General features: G+C 39.9%; 1 pseudogene across 1 annotated transcript in view; it reads right to left on the bottom strand.

The window, feature by feature from the left end:
• Positions 1 to 18,696, bottom strand: part of LOC110203744 (cytochrome P450 2C19-like) — a 68,185-nt pseudogene extending 49,489 nt beyond the window's left edge. The window contains exons 1-7 of the transcript XR_013485227.1: positions 18,403 to 18,696; positions 16,334 to 16,496; positions 14,395 to 14,544; positions 12,107 to 12,267; positions 11,292 to 11,468; positions 8,353 to 8,494; positions 4,540 to 4,723 (exon numbers count right to left, since the gene is read on the bottom strand). The product of XR_013485227.1 is annotated as a cytochrome P450 2C19-like (transcript). The remainder of the gene's footprint in view (positions 1 to 4,539; positions 4,724 to 8,352; positions 8,495 to 11,291; positions 11,469 to 12,106; positions 12,268 to 14,394; positions 14,545 to 16,333; positions 16,497 to 18,402) is intronic.
• Between the last annotated feature and the right edge of the window lie 482 nt (positions 18,697 to 19,178).

Consider the following 19,178-nt stretch of genomic DNA (forward strand, 5'->3'; position numbering starts at 1 on the left):
TGGAAGAAAAAGGAACATTCTCTAAAGATACCAATGTGGATAAGGTAGCCAGCTGGTGCAGTAAGGAGACTGCTAGACCTGAAGTCAGGAAAACCTTCATACAAATCCTGATTCACAATTTATTTGTTGCGTGACCTAGTGAACCAGGGGTCTCTTTAAGACTTAGTTTCCTCACTTGTAAAATGGGATAATAATAGCAACTATTCCCAGAGAGTTGTTTTAAAGTAAATAAGCTCATCTATGTAAAGCAAACTTCAAAGTACTTTATAAAAAATATATTATTATTATAGAATTCACCAATAACTTAGATTTTTCAAGGGCAAGGATGAGTAAAAGGAGCATGTCACAGTTCATAAAAGTGACAGAAGTGATAAGACCCAAAATGCACAGAGGCTGATGCAGCAACAGAGCACTAAAGAAGAGATTTTTGGGGGTGGAGCCAAGATGGCAGAGTGAAAGCAGTGACTTGCTTAAGCTCTCCTCCAAATACTCATAAAAATGGCTCTAAACAAATTCTCAAGCAGCAGAACCCGCAAAAAGACAGATGAAACAAATTTCCACCCAAGACAACCTGGATGATTGATCAGAAAGGTATTGCACCAGGCTGGGAGCACAGTGCAACACAGCTTGGGGCTCAGGCCCCAGCAAACCTGGAGCAGGCCTCAGAGAGTGAATGGGCAGCTGTGGAGTTTCCAGACCTCAATCCATGCCAAAGACAACTTAGAAGGTCAGTGGGAAAAGTTGTTTCTTGTGCTGAGAGGAAGGCAGGTTTCAGCTCCATTCCCCAAGAGCATGGCCCTGGGGGTGGGGCAGCGGGTTCCCTAGCTTTGGCCCACAGACTGAGGGGAATCAGTGGCTGATCAGAAAGGGATCGCAGGGATCTCTTTGCCAGTGCTGGGCAGGAATCTCTTGCTTTACCCTTGTTTGGATCTGGGTCACAGTTCTAGGGGCATTGCTGGGGTGAGGAGCTATGGCATGGAGGAGCTTGTAGTGGCTGTGGAACCCTCCTCACAGTTATGGACAGAAAGGAATACTTGTGGTCACAGGCCAGGAAAGGAGTAAACACCTTGCCCCTTATCATACCACCTTGGAAGAACTGAAAATTTAAGTCCCTAAAAGTATCTCTGAAAACAGCATACAAACCTGCAGAAGCTTGGGACAGTACATTCTCCACATTGGAAGCAGACTCTTACGTTAACAAAGAGTTTAAAACTCAAGTAATTGGCCGGGATCAGGAAGCAGCACAAAAAGAGTCAGAGTATATTACCTTACTTTGGTGAAAAGAAGATCAAAATATACAACCAGAAGAAGACAACAAGTCAAAGCTCCCACATCCAAAGATTCCAAGAAAAATATAAATCAGTCACAGGCCTTGGAAGAGCTCAAAGAGATTTTGAGAAGCAAGTAAGGGAAGTAGAGGAAAAAGTGGGAAGAGAAATGAGAGTGATGCAAGAAAATCATGAAAAACAAGTCAACAGCTTGCTAAAGGAGACCCAAAAAAATACTGAAGAAAATAACACCTTAAAAAATAGCCTAACCCAAATGGCAAAAGAGGTCCAAAAAGCCAATGAGGAGAAAAACGCCCTAAAAAGAAAAGTTGGCCAAATGGAAACGGAAGTCCAACTGCTCAATGAAGAAAATATTTCCTTAAAAATTAGGATAGAGCAATTGGAAGCTAGTGACTTTATAAGAAATGAAGACACTGTAAAACAAATGCAAAAGAATGAAAAATTAGAAAACAATGTGAAATATCTCATTGGAAAAACAACTGACCTGGAAAATAGATCCAGGAAAGAGAATTTAAAAATTATTGGACTATCTGAAGCCATGATCAAAAAAAGAGCCTAGACATCATCTTTCAAGAAATTATCAAGGAAAACTGCCCTGATATATTGGAACCTAGAGGGCAAAATAAAATTGAAAGAATCCACCAATTCCTCCTGAAAGAGATCCCAAAGGAAAACTCTAGAATATTATAGCCAAATTCCAGAGTTCCCAGGTCAAGGAGAAAATATTACAAGCTGCCAGAAGGAAACAATTAAGTGTTGTGGAAACACAATCAGGATAACACAAGATTTAGCAGCTATCCTAAAGGAAGTAGGGCATGGAATCTAATATTCCGGAGGGCAAAGGAGATAGGATTACAACCAAGAATCACCTACCCAGAAAACTGAGTATAATCTTCAGGGGAAAAAATGGTCATTCTGTGAAATAGAGACTTTCAAGCATTCCTGATGAAAAGACCAGAGCTGAATAGAAAATTTGACTTTCAAATACTACTCAAGTGGAACATGAAGAGGTAACAGGAAAGAGAAACTCATAAGATTGACCTGTTTGCATTCCTGCATGGAAAGATGATATTTATAACTCATGAGACCTTTGTCAGTATTAGGGTAGTTGAAGGAAAATATAATATTAGATAGATAGATAGATAGATAGATAGATAGATAGCAGACAGAGAGATAGACTGATAAAAGGCACAGGGTGAGTTGAAGATTAAGGGTCATATCTGGAGAATAAATTAAGGATGAGGGGATTATACTTGGAAGAAGAAAGGGTGAGGTAGAATGGGGTAAATTATCTCACAAAAAAAAACACAGAAGAGTCTCTTACAGTGGAGGGAAATGGGGAAGATGAGAGGGAATGAGTGAATCTTATTCTCATAGGATTTGGCTTAAGGAGGGAATAACATACACATTCAATTGGGTATGGAAATTTGTCTTACCCTAAGAAAATAGGGGAGAAGGGACAAGAGAGTAAGGGGATGATAGAGAGGAGGGCAGATTGGAAAAGGGTGTAATCAGAAGAAAATACTTCTGAGGAGGAACAGGTGAAAAGAAAGAATAGAATAAATGGGAGGGCAGAATAGGATTAAGGGAAATAGAGTTAGTTTTTCACAACATGTCTACTATGGAAGTGTTTTGCATAACTGCACATGTACAACCTATATTGAGTTGCTTGCCTTCTCAATGAGGGTGTGGGGAGGGAGGAAGGAGAAAATTTGAAACCAAATTTTAAAAACATATGTTTAAAAAAAATTTTCCATGCTACGGAAATAAGAAATACAGGAAATGGGGTACAGAAGTCTATCCTGCCCTACAGAAAATAGAAGGGAAGGGATAAGAGAACGGGGAGAGAAGAAAAGAGGACAGACTAGGGGAAGGGATATTCAGAATGCATACCATCTTGGGGTGGGGGGAAGGTTGAGATGGGGTGAAAATTTGGAACTCAAAAACTTGTGGAAATGAATGTTGAAAACTAAAATAAATAAATTTATATAAAAAGGAAGAGATTTTTTAAAACTATGTTGTGAAAAAGAGGAGGATTAAAGAAAGAACAAACCCACAACCCAGAGGCTTAAAGGACAAGGATGACAAGTGACAAGAAAAGATGCAGAACTTCTCAATTTTTCTTTTGCTTCTGTTTTTTTTTCTGACCAAGGGAATGATCTTTGAACTGAAAAGGATGGAATAAATAAATAGATAGAGCTAAAGGATAGAATACCCAGGGAAGTAAGGAGAAAATTAGGGAGCATCTAGACACCTTACCAGAAAAATAAAGTGAAAAAAGTACGCTTCAATCTGCACTCAGAGTCTAGAAGATATTTCTAAAGAGATCATTAATCTAGCAAAGGAAGGAATGAGGCAATGACTCTAGATAAGGAGGTAGTGATCACAAGAATCTGCAGTGGAATCATCATTATTTCATTTTTTGAGAATTAATAAACTGGTAGATCAGGAGAATACTGTACATAGACTTTTCTTTGATTTTAGCAAAGCATTTGATAAAGATTTTCATGCTCTTCCTCTGAAAGTGATGGAAATATTCAGGTTAGACTATCACACAATTAGGTGGATTGAAAACTAATGACTGACCATATACTAAGGGCAATTATTGAAGGCTCAAAGACAGCTTGGAAGTAGTACTGTGGTCTCCTCAGCTCACAAATGAGGATTGTATTCCTTCTGTGAGTCGTCATCTTAGGAGGACGCTGAAGAGCTGGAGGTACTCAAGGGAGGGCAACCAGGATGGTAAGAATAACAAGTCCATGCCACGTGAGGATGGGTTGAAGGAAATAGGGATATTTAGACAAGAGAACAGGAGACATAATAGAACAGGAGACATAATAGCTGATTCCAAGTGTTTCATGGACTTTTACTAGAAAGAGAGAGGAACTTTGTTCTGTTTTTTCTGGGAGTCAAAACCAAGAGCAATAGATTAAAGTTACAAAATTGCAACTTAGGCTTAATACAAGATAAACAAATTCTGTCCAGATTAGAATAGAATTCACAGAAACAAAGTGGTTCCACCTCATTGAAAATTTTAAGCAAAGATTAGATGACCATGAGGTGAGCATATGTAGATGGAATCCTTTTTCACATTGGGAATGCACATATGACACTGAAATACCTTCAATTCTGAAATTCTGGGACTACTTCTCAGGGATGTGGGTTGGCCTGAGGTTCCTTCTAACTCCAAGATTCTAGATTTCAATGAGAGACAGTATAAAATCTTGTGTTACATGAAAACACTTCTGACCTTGGGGATAAGATATTGTCTAAATTGAACATCTTCTGACACTGCATGGGGCAGGCTGGTGGGAATAGGTCAATGTATCGCTGTATCTCATGTATCACAGCATTGGTAAGGCATCTTGTTTCTGTCCTCCATGCAGGGACTTCGATTTGGCCAATCACACAATCAATTTCTTCATGAAGTTTTCCTGTCACAATACAAATGAAAATTTATTTTAAAAGTAGAGATAAAAACAGCTTTGCTCATATTTTCTCTGATTTTTCACTGAGTTACATTGATAAATAACACACTTGACTCTGATACTTCAATAGATAGAGAGAGAGATGAAACTTCCATTTTAGACGCTTTTTTAAAAAAATATACATTTATTTATTTTTAGTTTTCAACATTCACTTTCACAAGTTTATGAGTTTCAAATTTTTTCCCATCTCCCCCCACTCCATGACAGAATGTATTCTGAATATCCCTTCCCCTAGTCTGTCCTCTCTTCTATCTCTTAACCCCTTCTCTTATCCCCTTCCCCTTCCATTTTCCTGTAGGGCAGGATAGACTTCTATATACCATCTCCTGTATTTCTTATTTCCCAGTAGCATGGGAAAACATTTTTTAAAACATATGTTTTTAAAACTTCAGGTTTCAAACTTTCTCTCTTCCTCCCTCCCCACCCACCCTCATTGAAAAGGCAAACAACTCAATATAGGTTATATATGAGCAATTACGCAAAACACTTCCAGAGCAGACATGTTGTGAAAAACTAACTCTTTTTCCCTTAATCCTATCCTGCCCTCCCATTTATTCTATTCTTTCTTTTCACCTTGTTCCTCCTCAGAAGTATTTTCTTCTGATTACACTCTTTTCCAATCTGCCCTCCTCTCTATCATCCCCCTACTCTCTTGTCCCCTTCTCCCACTATTTTCCTGTAGGGTAAGTCAAATTTCCATGCCCAATTGAATGTGTATGTTATTCCCTCTTTAAACCAAATCCTATGAGAATATGATTTACTCATTCCCTCTCACCTTCCCCTGCTTTCCCCTCCACTGTAAGAGACTTTTCTTTTCTGTTTTTTTGTGAGATAATTTACCCCATTCTACCTCTCCCTTTCTTCTTCTCTGAGTATCATCCTCTCTCATACCTTAATTATATTCTCCAGATATGACCCTTTAATCTTCAACTCACCCTATGCCCTGTATCTATCTATCTATATATACATACATATAATTTTTTTTCCCTTCAACTACCCTAATACTGATAAAGGTCTCATGAGTTATAAATACTATCTTTCCAAGCAGGAATGCAAACAGGTCAATCTTATGAGTTCTCTTTCCTGTGTACCTCTTCATGTTCCACTTGAGTACCGTATTTGAAAGTCAAATTTTCTATTCAGCTCTGGTCTTTTCATCAGGAATGCTTGAAAGTCATCTATTTCACAGAATGACCATTTTTTTCCCTGAAAGATTATGTCAGTTTTTCTGGGTAGGTGATTCTTGATTGTAATCCTATCTCCTTTGCCCTCTGGAATATTAGATTCCATGCCCTACATTCCTTTAGGATAGATGCTGCTAAGTCTTGTGTTATCCTGATTGTGTTTCCACAACACTTAAATTGTTTCCTTCTGGCAGCTTGTAATATTTTCTCCTTGACCTGGGAACTCTGGAATTTGGCTATAATATTCGTAGAAGTTTTCCTTTGGGGATCTCTTTCAGGAGGACATTGGTGGATTCTTTCAAGTTTTATTTTGCCCTCTAGGTTCCAATATATCAGGGCAGTTTTCCTTGATAATTTATTGAAAGATGATGTTTAGGCTCTTTTTTTGATCATGGCTATCAGATAGTCCAATAATTTTTAAATTCTCTTTCCTGGATCTATTTTCCAGGTCAGTTGTTTTTCCAATGAGATATTTCACATTGTTTTCTAATTTTTCATTCTTTTGGATTTGTTTTACAGTGTCTTCATTTCTTATAAAGTCACTAGCTTCCAATTGCTCTATCCTAATTTGGAAGGAAATATTTTCTTCATTGAGCAGTTGGACTTCCGTTTCCATTTGGCCAAATTTTCTTTTTAGGGCGTTTTTCTCCTCATTGGCTTTTTGGACCTCTTTTGCCATTTGGGTTAGGCTAATTTTTTAAGGTGTTATTTTCTTCAGCATTTTTTTGGGTCTCCTTTAGCAAGCTGTTGACTTGTTTTTCATGATTTTCTTGCATGCCTCTCATTTCTCTTCCCACTTTTTCCTCTACTTCCCTTACTTGCATCTCAAAATCTCTTCTGAGCTCTTCCAAGGCCTGTGACTGATTTATATTTTTTCTTGGAATCTTTGGATGTGGGAGCTTTGACTTTGTTGTCTTTTTCTGGTTGTATATTTTGATCTTCTTTGTCACCAAAGTAAGGTAATATACTCTGACTCTTTTTGTGCTGCTTCCTCACGATCCCGGCCAATTACTTGAGTTTTAAACTCTTTGTTAACGTAAGAGTCTGCTTCCAATGTGGAGAATGTACTGTCCCAAGCTTCTGCGGTTTGTATGGATGTTTTCAGAGATACTTTTAGGGAACTTTAAATTTTCAGTTCTTCCAAGGTGGTATGATAAGGGGCAAGGTGTTTACTCCTTTCCTGGCCTGTGACCACAAGTACTCCTTTCTGTCCCATAACTGTGAGGAGGGGCTTCTCTCCACAGCCACTACAAGCTCCTCCATGCCATAGCTCCTCTTCACCCCAGCAATGCCCCCTAGAACTATGACCCAGATCTAAACAAGGGGTAAAGCAAGAGATTCCTGCCCCAGCACTGGCAAAGATATCCCTGCAGTCCCTTTCTGATCAGCCACTAGATTCCCCCTCAGTCTGTGGGCCAAAGGCTAGGGAACCCGCTGCCCCACCCCCAGGGCCATGCTCTTGGGGAATGGAGCTGAAACCTTGCCTTCCTCTCTGAGCACCACAGAAACAAACTTTTCCCACTGACCTTCTAAGTTGTCTTTGGCAACTGGGGATTGAGCCGTCTGGAAACTGCCACAGCTGCCCACAATTCAGTCTTCTGAGGCCTGCTCCAGGTTTGCTGGGGCCTGTGCCCCACACTGTGTTGCACTGTGCTCCCAGCCTGGTGCAATACGCCTTTCTGATCAATCATCCAGGTTGTCTTGGGTTGGAAATTTGTTTCATTCTGTCTTTTTGCGGGTTCTGGTGCTTGAGAATTTGTTTAGAGCCATTTTTTATGAGTATTTGGAGGAGAGCTTAAGCAAGTCACTGCTTTCACTCTGCCCTCTTGGCTCCACCCCCTTCATTTTAGTTTCTTAACCTAGCTGAGCATCACTTAAGGCACCTATGTCCTATTCCCATAAGAAAAGGTCAGGTGTCCTTAAAAAAATATAGGCCAAGTAGCACTTGATTTAGGAAATGAGGAGGGTTCTCCATCTGGACCTGTTCTACAACTTGATTTGACCAAACATAGGCCCAAGGTACTTCCCTCTGCGACTCTGGAGTCACAGGAATCCAGAGGCACCAGCTCCTTCTATGGTCAGGTAGGATCAAGAAGCTATCAGGAACCCGTGCCTCTCAATCATTCACTTCCCCCCAGTTCTGTCACTGGGATCCAGTGTCTATTCATTTCACTATCTATGTGGCTACCTGTAATAATAACTCACAATTATATACCACTTAAGTAAGCAAGGTGGAAGTAGTAGTGGAGAAGAAGGAATAAGTAAACTTGAACGTGTAATGACTTAAATACACTAAAATGGCAATAAAAAAGTTTCCAAGGAAAGTCTCAAAAGGACCAGGAACCCCTCTCGTGTGGATTAAATTATATGTATTACTATCCTTTATCCCACCTTCTATCTCAGGGTATTTCAGGAGAAGCAGGAGTCCATATCTCAGGGTGGTGCTGGTTGTCTCTGTTCCTGCAGCAAATAGATCACTTATAGTGCGGACCAAGTTTTCAATGGTAAATTCAGATTGTGGTTGTTGCTTTTCCTAGAAATAATTTGGTATGATTAATGGAAAAGTAAGAGAGGCAGCAGGGCAAAATGGAAAGCATAATGGATTTGGAAGCAGAGGACCTTGGTTTAAATCTCAATTTCAATATTTTTTTTTAATTTTTGGGTGGGGGGGAGGCAAACAGGGTTAAATGACTTGGCCAGGGTCACAGAGCTTAGTTAAGTGTCTGAGGCCAGATCTGAACTCCAATCCTCTCTACTTCAGAGCCAGTGCACCATTCACTGTGCCACCTAGCTGCCCCCAACACACCACCAGCTCTGATCTTGACCTTGGGAAAGTCATTTAACCATTTTATGTTTCAGTTTCCTTATCCTCAACTGAGGGAGTTGGATTCAATTACCTCCAAGATCCATTTCAGTTCTAAATCTATGACCCTATAAATAAATTAAATTGGAGGAACACAATCCAAAGTAGAACAATAAACTAGCAATTATCAAAGAATTTTGGCCCTTGCAGATCTCACATATGGGAGAGAGGCAGAGAGAAGAAAGAGACATGGTGAGGGATGGGGGGATATATACAAACAGACAGACAGACAGAAAGAGACTAGACCTGCAATTTCATTGGCACAGGTAACTTCCAGGTAACAAAAAATCTGTCTGCCAATGCAAGTCTGCACTTTCTCTGAAAAACTTAAAATTTCTAGAGAGTTGCCTAGCCCTAGGACACTATAGTGTTAAGCAGTTTGCCCAGGATAACATAGACATTTTGTGTCAGAGAGAGGACTTAAATTCAGTTTTCCCTGGCTCTGAGGGCAGCTCTTTATCTGCTACATCAGGGGGGTTAAACTCTCAGCTCTCAGGCCTGAAGCCACCAACAAAACTCTGTGTGGCTGAAAAAACATTAAAATATAATTGGGAAATACTTAGTAAAATAAATATACAATATAGGGAATGTTAATTTCTGTGTTTTCTAAGTTAATATGAGGCCTACCGGGATCCATTTCTATTCATGTTTGACACAACTGTGCTGTATGATACTAATTTGCAAGATATCTGTACCGACATATCATATATCAATCATATCTGTGGGTATACACAAGCAGCTAGGTGGTACATTTGGTTGAGTTTAAATCTGGCTAACTGCCTGTGTGATCCTGGACAAGTCACTTAACCTTGGTTGCCTCAGTTTCCTCATCTATAAAATGAGCTAGAAATGGAAAACCACTCCAGTATCTTTGCCAAGAACACCCAAAATGGAGGCATGAAGCATTGGACTCAACTGAAATTACTAAGCAACAAATGCACAAGCACTTTACACATATAAGCTATTGTATTTTTTTTCCATATTAAATTCTGTTATTCTATGAGTTTAGTGAGATGAACAGGATTTATTAGTTTAGCAAATAAGGAAGGAAACAATTATCAACTTCCATATATACAACAACAATTAATGCAAAAAGGATCCATGTATATTTTCCCATTTTATCCTCATCAAAATACTGTGATACGGTTAGTGCATTATTATTGTCATTTTACTAATGAGGAAATTGAGGTGGTAAATACTTTCCCCTTGACAATGAGATGTTCATATTGAGGAAAAGTCACCACTGAGGTAAGAAATTGAATATATAAGAAATAACCAATGGACTAAAGATAAGAAAAGTAAAAACATAGGAAAAGCAGGGAGGTACTAGGGGGCATAATTCAAGTTCAAGTCAACTAAGGTCTATGCCCACTGTGAGTGGGGGGGTGGGGAGGAGATATGGAATTCTGAAGGTTCTCACAAATGAAACACAAGAGACTACTGTACATATTAGTTCTAAAAATCTCTTGCTCTGGTCTACATGCCCTCTCCCACATTCCCTCATCTACCAATGTGGTAGAAATCTGTGGGAGAATATACCCTTATATGCATAGGTTGATGAAGGAAGGATTTTCCTGGTCAGTTATGTTGACACATTGCTAAATTAAATGTTTTTGAATTAATGTGTTTTTTAGTTCATCTGGTAAGAAAACCATAACTGATGACCTCAGAGCACACTTCATTGCTGTAAGTAGATCATTGATCCATTTCAGCATTCCATCAGCATATCTTTTACCTTCTCCCACGTTTCTCTGCTACTTTCAGGGTTTCATTGACTTCAAATGAATTACATTAGCATATTGTTTTATTCTAGCTTTGCTTCTAATTCGGTGGATTTTTTTTTCTTTATGCAACTTTCAATGATTTTTCTTTCTTTTTGTTTTGCTCTTTGTTGTTTGTGGAATGGTGGGAAAGTGAGGAGCCTCTAACTCCACTATCTTGACTGTAAAACCCACCAACCTCCCCACAAGTACTTACCACAGCAGCCCCTCCATTTCAATTAGGCTGCTCAGATTAAAGTTCCCTATTCCCCACTGTCTTTGTGGAGTCCTGAAATGTCCTCACTCTTAAGCTCTGGGACCTCCTTCAAGACCCAGACTAAAACCTAACTCTTCCAGAAGGAAGTCATATGTTAACCCACTCCAAATATTATATTTCTTGCTGATTTCAAATTCCTTCGTCACTTAAATCCTCAATTAATAACCTATTTTGGCTTTCCTTACACATTCCTGATAATCATTCTTGTCCTTACATGGGCTTTCTCCTTTCTGTTGGGTTAGAAATTTCATTAGGGCTAGAGCCCTATCTTCTCATTCTTCTTATATACTGCTCTGGCCAAATTATGATTAAAATATGATTATTTACTGCTCTGTGTTTGTGAATGTGAATGTCAGCCTCTGATACACAAGCCATTTCACCTACACACACCTACACAAACTGAGATTCACACCTACTGCTCACACTGTACCTGCTCCATTTTCATCAGGAAACAATCAATGAAGTCCCGAGGATTGCTGGGATCCAGTGTTCTTTGGTGTTCCTTCACTTCTTCCAAAATAAATTCAAGTATTGATTGCATATTTTTAACTGCTTTGTTATGAGATCCAGGGAGATAACGTACTAGAGATGGAAAAGAATTGTAGACCTAAAAAGAAGAATTTTATGTCATACTTTATTAGAAAAAGAAAATAATTTTCTACTCTAGCACTTGGATCATGTTGAGAATAGGGTTGAGTAAGGATGGGACAAGTGCCCTTTGGAAAATAGTGACTTTTCTCATCATTTCCTATGCAAATGCCCTAAAAATTAGCATTTTGTTTCTTGGTTGCCTGAAACTGCTTTGGCTTTCACTCTCAATTCTTACTTCCAACAGAAATGTTGTCATCCTTTCTCACTTTGAGGTTTTCTAAGAGCTCAGCCTCCCACCTTCCATTGGGACAGCTAACTCATCTTCTAACCTGATCCAAACTCGGGTGCACAAGGGAAAAGTCAGCTTGTCTCTAGTAACCTGAATTTTAACATTCAGTCCCTGTGACCAGTGGGTGAACTGCTCCAGGGAGGGGCCTTATAATGTCTGTCAAATCAGACCACATAGGGTGCCCTTTTCTGTTTTTAGTCCTTGTCAATGAGGAAGAAAATGGGAACCCATTCCAACATGGCACTATTGTACCTCCCAATGCAATGAATGATGAACTCTAGCCTAGCTGCTTTTAGTAGTATCCTTGAAGTAATTAAAAAAATATATATATGCTGAGCTCCAAACACAGAGAACACTGGTCTCACTTTCATCCATGGGGAACTTAGGATCTCGATGTTTTCATTCAAAAGCTTCATTAGATATAGAAATTTCTGGTCTTTATATTCAAAGCATTTCTGGAAAATGATAGAGCAGATTACATTGCAAGGAGCACACTCAAGGATGAACGTGGGGTCACATGGTAATCCTAAAGGAGAAAGAGAGAAAGAAAAAATATAATACTGCCATTGTGATCGAAAGGAAGATTTGTCTGCCTTTAGGTAGGACCTGACTGTCCTCCTTTCCCCTGTAGTTTACATTCTAGCTTGGGACAGCAAGGTTCAAAGTAAACCACCCTTTATGAAGCATCTGATTTCATCCACATGAGAATCCTAAGTGCAAATAGGATAATTCCCATTTTATAGGTGAGGTTGCTGAGGCTCAAGAAAATCAGCTGATTTATGTGCCACAGCTAGGAAGGATCAAGATTTGGAATGCAACCCTAATTCTCTCCTGTCCCCAAGTACACTGTTCTTTTACCGTACAGCATCCCTTCCCATTTCTAAATCCATATGCATCGCCTCACCCTAACCAACTATTACTTTTAGACTTCTTCATGTCTATTTTTAAATTATATTTCACTTTATTTCAATCACTTATCCCAGAATGAGGATTGCAGGCACTGGTCTGGAAGCCTTGCTATTCCAAATGCTCTTAGGTTCAGGGTTCTGGGTTGTGAAAGGATTGATAATGTCAAGGTGGTGATTCTAGGTTTCCTTAACTGGCCTCTTATCTCTCCCTTAGGGTGCTCACTGTTTTAGCAAGGCTGGCCCATCTGCCTTTGAATAGCAATTGGCTGGCAGCTGGTGGCAATGGACAGCCCCTTTACCACAGGAGTTGCTTCCTGAGATGAGAGCTATCAGGGCTGCACCAGGCCCAGTGGTCTAGAGCTTGCTGCCACCCCTGTGGCCCTCATGCATATGTACCTATTGGTGGCAGCTGGTCATCAGTTGTTCGTAATGATAAAGAGAAATATGGTCCCCTTCTCCACAAGGTAGCTCCTGTGGACACTGGTTTTGCTGTTTCCCAGTCTCTTGGGTTTGGAGGTCCCGAGCTGCCTCCATCAGGGTCAGAGGGGAGATTGTGGTTCAGGTGGTGGCTATTCTAAAGAGGCCCAAGGACAGAGTCTTGGAGATATTCACACTCAGGGAATTGAAGGTGGATAGTGATCCAGCAAAAGAATATTGAGAAGCAAAAATCAGGCCCAAAGTAGAACCAGTGCAGAACAGCATGATAGAGGTGAGGGAGAAGAGAGTAACAATCAGCCAATCTGCCAGCAGTCACTTAGCTCTTACTAGGCTCTGTGCTAAGCACCAGGGGCACACAGACAATAGTAAGACAGCCCCTGCCCTCAGAGGGCTTACATTATACTGAGGGAGGCAACATCTGCACAAAAGAGCAACAAAAGTCCCAGATTCCTCAATAGTGGGGAAGTGCTGTTCTCAGTGTAATCCCATATTGTTGCTGGCGAAAATTTCTGGAGTAGCAGAGCACATGCAGCTAATTATGAGCAATGACTGACAGCATCCTACCACTGCCCAGTCCCTACAACCCAACACACACACACACACACACACACGTATAGAAAGTACATATAAGTGTTGCCTTTTATGGTTTAAAAGGTAGTTATTCCATAGAATTTATGGAATCAGCACCCCTCTGGTGTCCTGTGGCCCCCTAAGTTTCAGATTTCATAGAAGGATGCAAACCCTTCTGTGAGATAGTTTAGATGTAGGGGGAGGGGCGAAGGGGGGAAGCATGAAGGGAAACAAGCTTCCAAGAAATGCTGCTGAGTCAGCTCATTGACTTTCTAGCAATGTTCTCAGCCCTGCTTCCACTCCTTTGATTAGTCAGAAAAACTCTGCACTCCCCAGAATGATCCTAAAGCAATGCCTTCTGCCACTGGAGTTGTTGACTAAAGGTAACAGAACTGGTGCTGCCAGGGTGTTGTGAGCTCTGTTCCATCTGAAAAGGAATACAAACAAGTAAGGCATTCCCTTAAATGTTCCTCACCATGCTGCTTCCTCACAAGATTAGCATGAACTCATTAGCAGAGCTGCACTGCCTCTCATCTCTTCTCTCTGCTGTCTTGACCCTTTAGGGCTTCTAGGAATGACCACATGGCCATGGGCATATCCACAGGATGGGCCAAAAAGTGCAAACATGGTGGTTCCAAATTACAGTAAATTCCTTCGACCAATCTTAGTCTTCATGAGTTATAAGGGATAGGACAGATTTTTGTAAGGTCAGTGGTAACAAAGTAAAAAACACCAACCTTTTGTTTTTTTTAACTCCTCCATAAGATTCTTTGCCACTTCTTGGACTCTCTCTTCGATGCTCCTCTTCCCCATCCCAAAATTCCTCAGGGTCATGAGGGAGAAGCGGCGGATTTGCTTCCATGTCTCTCCATTGCTTGCAATAATGCCTAGAAGGGGAGCAGGAAAAAAGAGAGACCTTAGACTATAAAGATCCTGAAAGTCCATGGCAAAAACACTTTGGGCCTTTCACGCGCACCCGTTGTTCCAGGAGAATAGACGTTTATGTGGTGTCATTCTACTTTCTCCTCCATCTGTACTGTTTCCTGTCTCATTCTCTCTTCATCACAGTCACAAACACATGGGTGGCCCTACACCGACATCCTGCTCCTGGTAATGAAGTGGCCACAAAGAGGGAGGCCAGGATAAAGACATAATTTGAGAAACTGAATGGTTGTAGGGCAAGTTAGTTTATATCTCTCCATCTTTTTACACAAGTAACCTAAAAGATGATGATGTCCTGAAGTCCTAGTCTTCCCACTTCACACAGGTACCAAAGAGTGCGAGTTTCTCTGTGTTGTCTTTTTGTGAGTTACTAGGTGGTGCGGTGGAAAGAGTACCAGACATGGAGTCAGGAAAACTCATCTTCATGAGTTCAAATACAGCCTCAGACACTTACTGTTTATATGATACTGGGCAAATCATTTAACCCTGTTTGTCTCAATTCCTCATCTGCAAAATGGCCTGGAGAAGAAAGTAGAAAACCAACTCCAGTATCTTTGCCAAGAAAACCCTGCACTGGGTCATGTAGAGTTAAACGTGACTGAAATGACGAAACAATAACAGGTACACTTAATAAGAATAGAAAGTTATGAAAGCTCAGTAGAAATCTCAAATCATGTGGCTTTCCTTAGCTTCCTTTCTTTCCCCTAAGTCTGAAACAATCCTACACAGGATTGTTGTTTATGGGGAAGCGATTGTTGAGTCAAAACAAAACATAGAAATTATACAAAGACTTGTAGTTAATTTCAGCAACGGAAAAGGTGCTCACATGCCTTTACGGTACACACATTGATGTACACATACTAAAGCTTAACATGGCATATCCTTCTTTCTCTGAATATATCACACCTTCCTACCTTCAGATATCACCCCCTGATTGCAGATGTGGAGGAAGACTTCACCTAACTAAACTTATATTGAGAACTATCTTTTTGCCTGTAATCTTATTTCCATGGGACTTTTATAAAGATCAAATTCATTACCCTCTGCTTCAAGATCGTTCATAAGGGAACATATGGCATGCAGTCAAAAGATCTGAGTTCAAATATAGCCTTAGATACTTACTAGTTAAACTAATCACTAAACATCTTTTTGCTTCATTTTCGTCATTTGTAAAATGAAGAGTAATAATAGCATTCCTTACTGCAGTAGTTGCAAAGAGCAAATGAAATAATACTTATAAAGCACTTAACACAATGCCTGGCACATACTAGGTACTCTATTTGTTAGCTCTTGTTGTAGTTGTTGTTGTTGTTAATTCATTCATTCATTTCCCACCTTGACTTACTCATATGTTCCTACTACAAGTATTCTACATAGCAGATAATGTGTTGGCCTTCTAGTCAGGTTATCAGGAGTCATAATGAAAAAGGTTCTCAGAGACTTCTCTGTCTGTGTCTCTCTCTGTTGGTCTCTGTCTATCTTTCTGTCTTTTTATTTTTCACTTCATCTCTTTCTTCCTACTTTAACTGGAGATAACATACAACATGAAGCAATGCAGCTACTGCTATGGACAAAAATATTGGTTTCCGTATGTTTCACTACATCCTCCCCAACATGCCACAGCTTTGGGGGCTTTGGTATAAAGGTGGGCCTATTTCCACTGATTTCTAGGAATACTATTCTTTTTTCTCTTCTTGTCTTTCTCTTCTTCCTCTATACCCAGCAGAAACTTACCCACTCCTTTGCTAACCAGTTCGAAAAGTGGCACACGTGGTCTATCAGCAAACTTGTCACCATGATCAATCAGAGCTTCTTTCACTGCATTGTACCCATATAACACAACAACACGCTCAACACCAAGTTGCAGAGTGAACACTGGGCCATATTGTTTTCCTAGCTGTGAAAAGAGATATGGACAGTAATGAGAGGGTCATCACTGAATCGGGTGATAAACTGCTGCCATTACTGTTGTTGACCTTATTGGAGAAGTTGTCAATCCACTATCACCTCCTTCAAAATATTTCTGACATTTCTTACAGGGAGGATGATACAAACCATGAACCCAAACTGAGCCATAGATGGTTCAAAAGGCTAAAAGTTTATCCTGTGCCTTGGTCTAGAAGCCAGAAGACTGGTTAATGAAGTACAGGTTATGACCTCAGTGCAACATCCCCAACCTTTTGGTGAGGTTGAACTTATATTTCATAGCTAGATCTCATAGTGGGTACTGCACTGGACCTGGAATCAAGAAGGCTCTATGTAAAATCCAGTTTCAGATACCTAACAGCTATGCGACTCCAGGCAAGTCACTTAACCTCTGTCTGCCTCAGTTTCCTGATCTGTAAAATTAGGATAATAATGACACATAATTCTAAGGGTTCTTTTGAGAATAATAAAATAATAATATTTATAAAACATTTGGCAAACCTGAAATCACTATACAAATGCTATTATTTTATTGTTGTTGTTGTTGTTGTTGTTGTTCTTCATCTAAAGCTTTGAGAATAACAGATTTGGAAATGGGTACAATGCTGTCAGTGAAATCCTGGAGCAGAAAAGGGTGCACATTCCAATAGGAATCCTACAAACCAGTAACATTGGATCATAGGCATACATCCAGAATAGACTTTGGAGATCATTTAAACCCTTTTTTTAGTCGTGAACTCTTGTAATAGGCTAGTAAAGCCTATCTACTCCTTTGAATGATATTTTTACATTGAAATACATAGGATTACAAAGGAAATCACTTATATTAGAATGAAATAAAGATGTAATTTTTCCCATCTTAACTCACAGAACCTTTGAAATATATCTGCAGACCCAATGGGATTTCATGATCCCAAGATTAAGAACTCTTCTAAATCAATCATAATTGCATATGTGAGGACACTGAGGCCCCAAAGATCAGGATAGATCTGGGAAGAATTTGGTAAAGAAAAAAAAAAGTATTGGTTTTGTCAAATCTACCAGGTAAAAAGGAGAACATAATTTTGTTTTCACATATTAAGCTCAATCATTTCTCACAACCCTGTGAGGCAGATAGGACATTTTTTTTAATACAGTTGTCATAAAGACATAAGAAATTAAGATTCAGAGAGGTCATCATGACTTTTCTGAGGCACAAAGCTAGTAATTGTCAGAATCTGGACTTGAAGTTCAAATTCAATGCCTGTTCTAGTACCCCATGTTAACTTTCAAAGGCTTTGAGATCTACAGATCTTAGTTCAGAACTCGCTGGTTCTTGTTGAGCCCAGGGTTACTTTCAGTCAGCCACACTTAAGATTATATGCAAGGACTGGGGCAGCACACAGAGACTGCATAAGGGCTCCTTTGAAGGAATGTGCAAGGAAAACATTCTCCCCTCTGATCCAACAAATGCTGGAGGTCCTCACCTGTTTGCAGGACCTACTCCTCCCTCAGGCAACAGAAGTAATCAGGCACATTAAATACCACCTTTATTCCTGTGGTAGGCAATGAGCAATTTAAGTGGTACTGATGGCATTTTCTCCTACAACCTCACAGTGCCAATGTGACCAGTGATAGCAGAGGACGGCAGTTGTTTAGAACTGATTTCATCAATTCCTACAGGAATTTGATGGCACCCAGCTAGTGCTGAAGCATTGGGTCCTGATGGCCACTACAGTGAATCAAAATACAGTCTAGAAAACCTATGAGGTGTCTACCTCCCTACTCTAACATACTCTACTCATTAGAACAAGCTGCTTGAAGACAGTCCCGCGAAATAAACTGATGGCAGCTAGAGTCAAGAATGAAACCAACAGTAGACAGAGATACTTACTTACCTTGCAAAGAGATTGAGGGATATTCTTAAGGTCCACCTGGAGCATATTGCCAAGAATGGGAAGAGGAACAGGACCAGGTGGAAGTTTTCCTCTTCCAAAGCCCTTTCTCCATGATAAAATGAGAAGCAGACATGACATACAGAGCAGTAAGCCAAGAGCAATGGCCACAGATGGATCCATTGACACTCTTTCTTACTGCTAATGCAATAGAAGGCTCAGAATCTGAAGCTGGGAAGGACTGCAAACACAAGGTCAATCAGCTTATAATTCCTTGGCATCCTGAGTAAGGTTCTGATGGACTTTGGCCTGCCATTAAGATTAATAGAAACCTCCTCTTGTTCTATGGTAGTGTATCTTAAAGTAACAGGAACCATTAAATTTGTTGATCGAAGTTTTACTGATTCATTTTGCTCCTTATGTGCCACAGTTATTTCCCAATATGGCCTTGCCTCCCCTTACCATTAATACCTTCAAAAAACATTAACAAAACTAATGATACTAGGACTTTGACAGTGTATGTCACATACCATAGTACATTACCACTCTGCTGCTAGAGTGTTTCTTAATCTGTTCTAAGAGTGAGGCCACTTTTATAACATTAAAAATCTCATTGACTCATTGTTGTTTGTCCTTCATTCTTGAAGAGGACCATGACTTCAGGGAGGGGATGCAATCAGCTTTCCTTTACATTATAAATAATATCTGTCTAAAACCATTAGCAAACATTATCTGTGATGGGTATAAATCAGAAACTTTTTCAGTAAAATCACAGGCAA

This window comes from Phascolarctos cinereus, unplaced genomic scaffold (assembly GCF_003287225.1).
Source record: "Phascolarctos cinereus isolate Bilbo 61053 unplaced genomic scaffold, phaCin_HiC Scaffold_3;HRSCAF=262, whole genome shotgun sequence".
NCBI classification, from domain to species: domain Eukaryota; kingdom Metazoa; phylum Chordata; class Mammalia; order Diprotodontia; family Phascolarctidae; genus Phascolarctos; species Phascolarctos cinereus.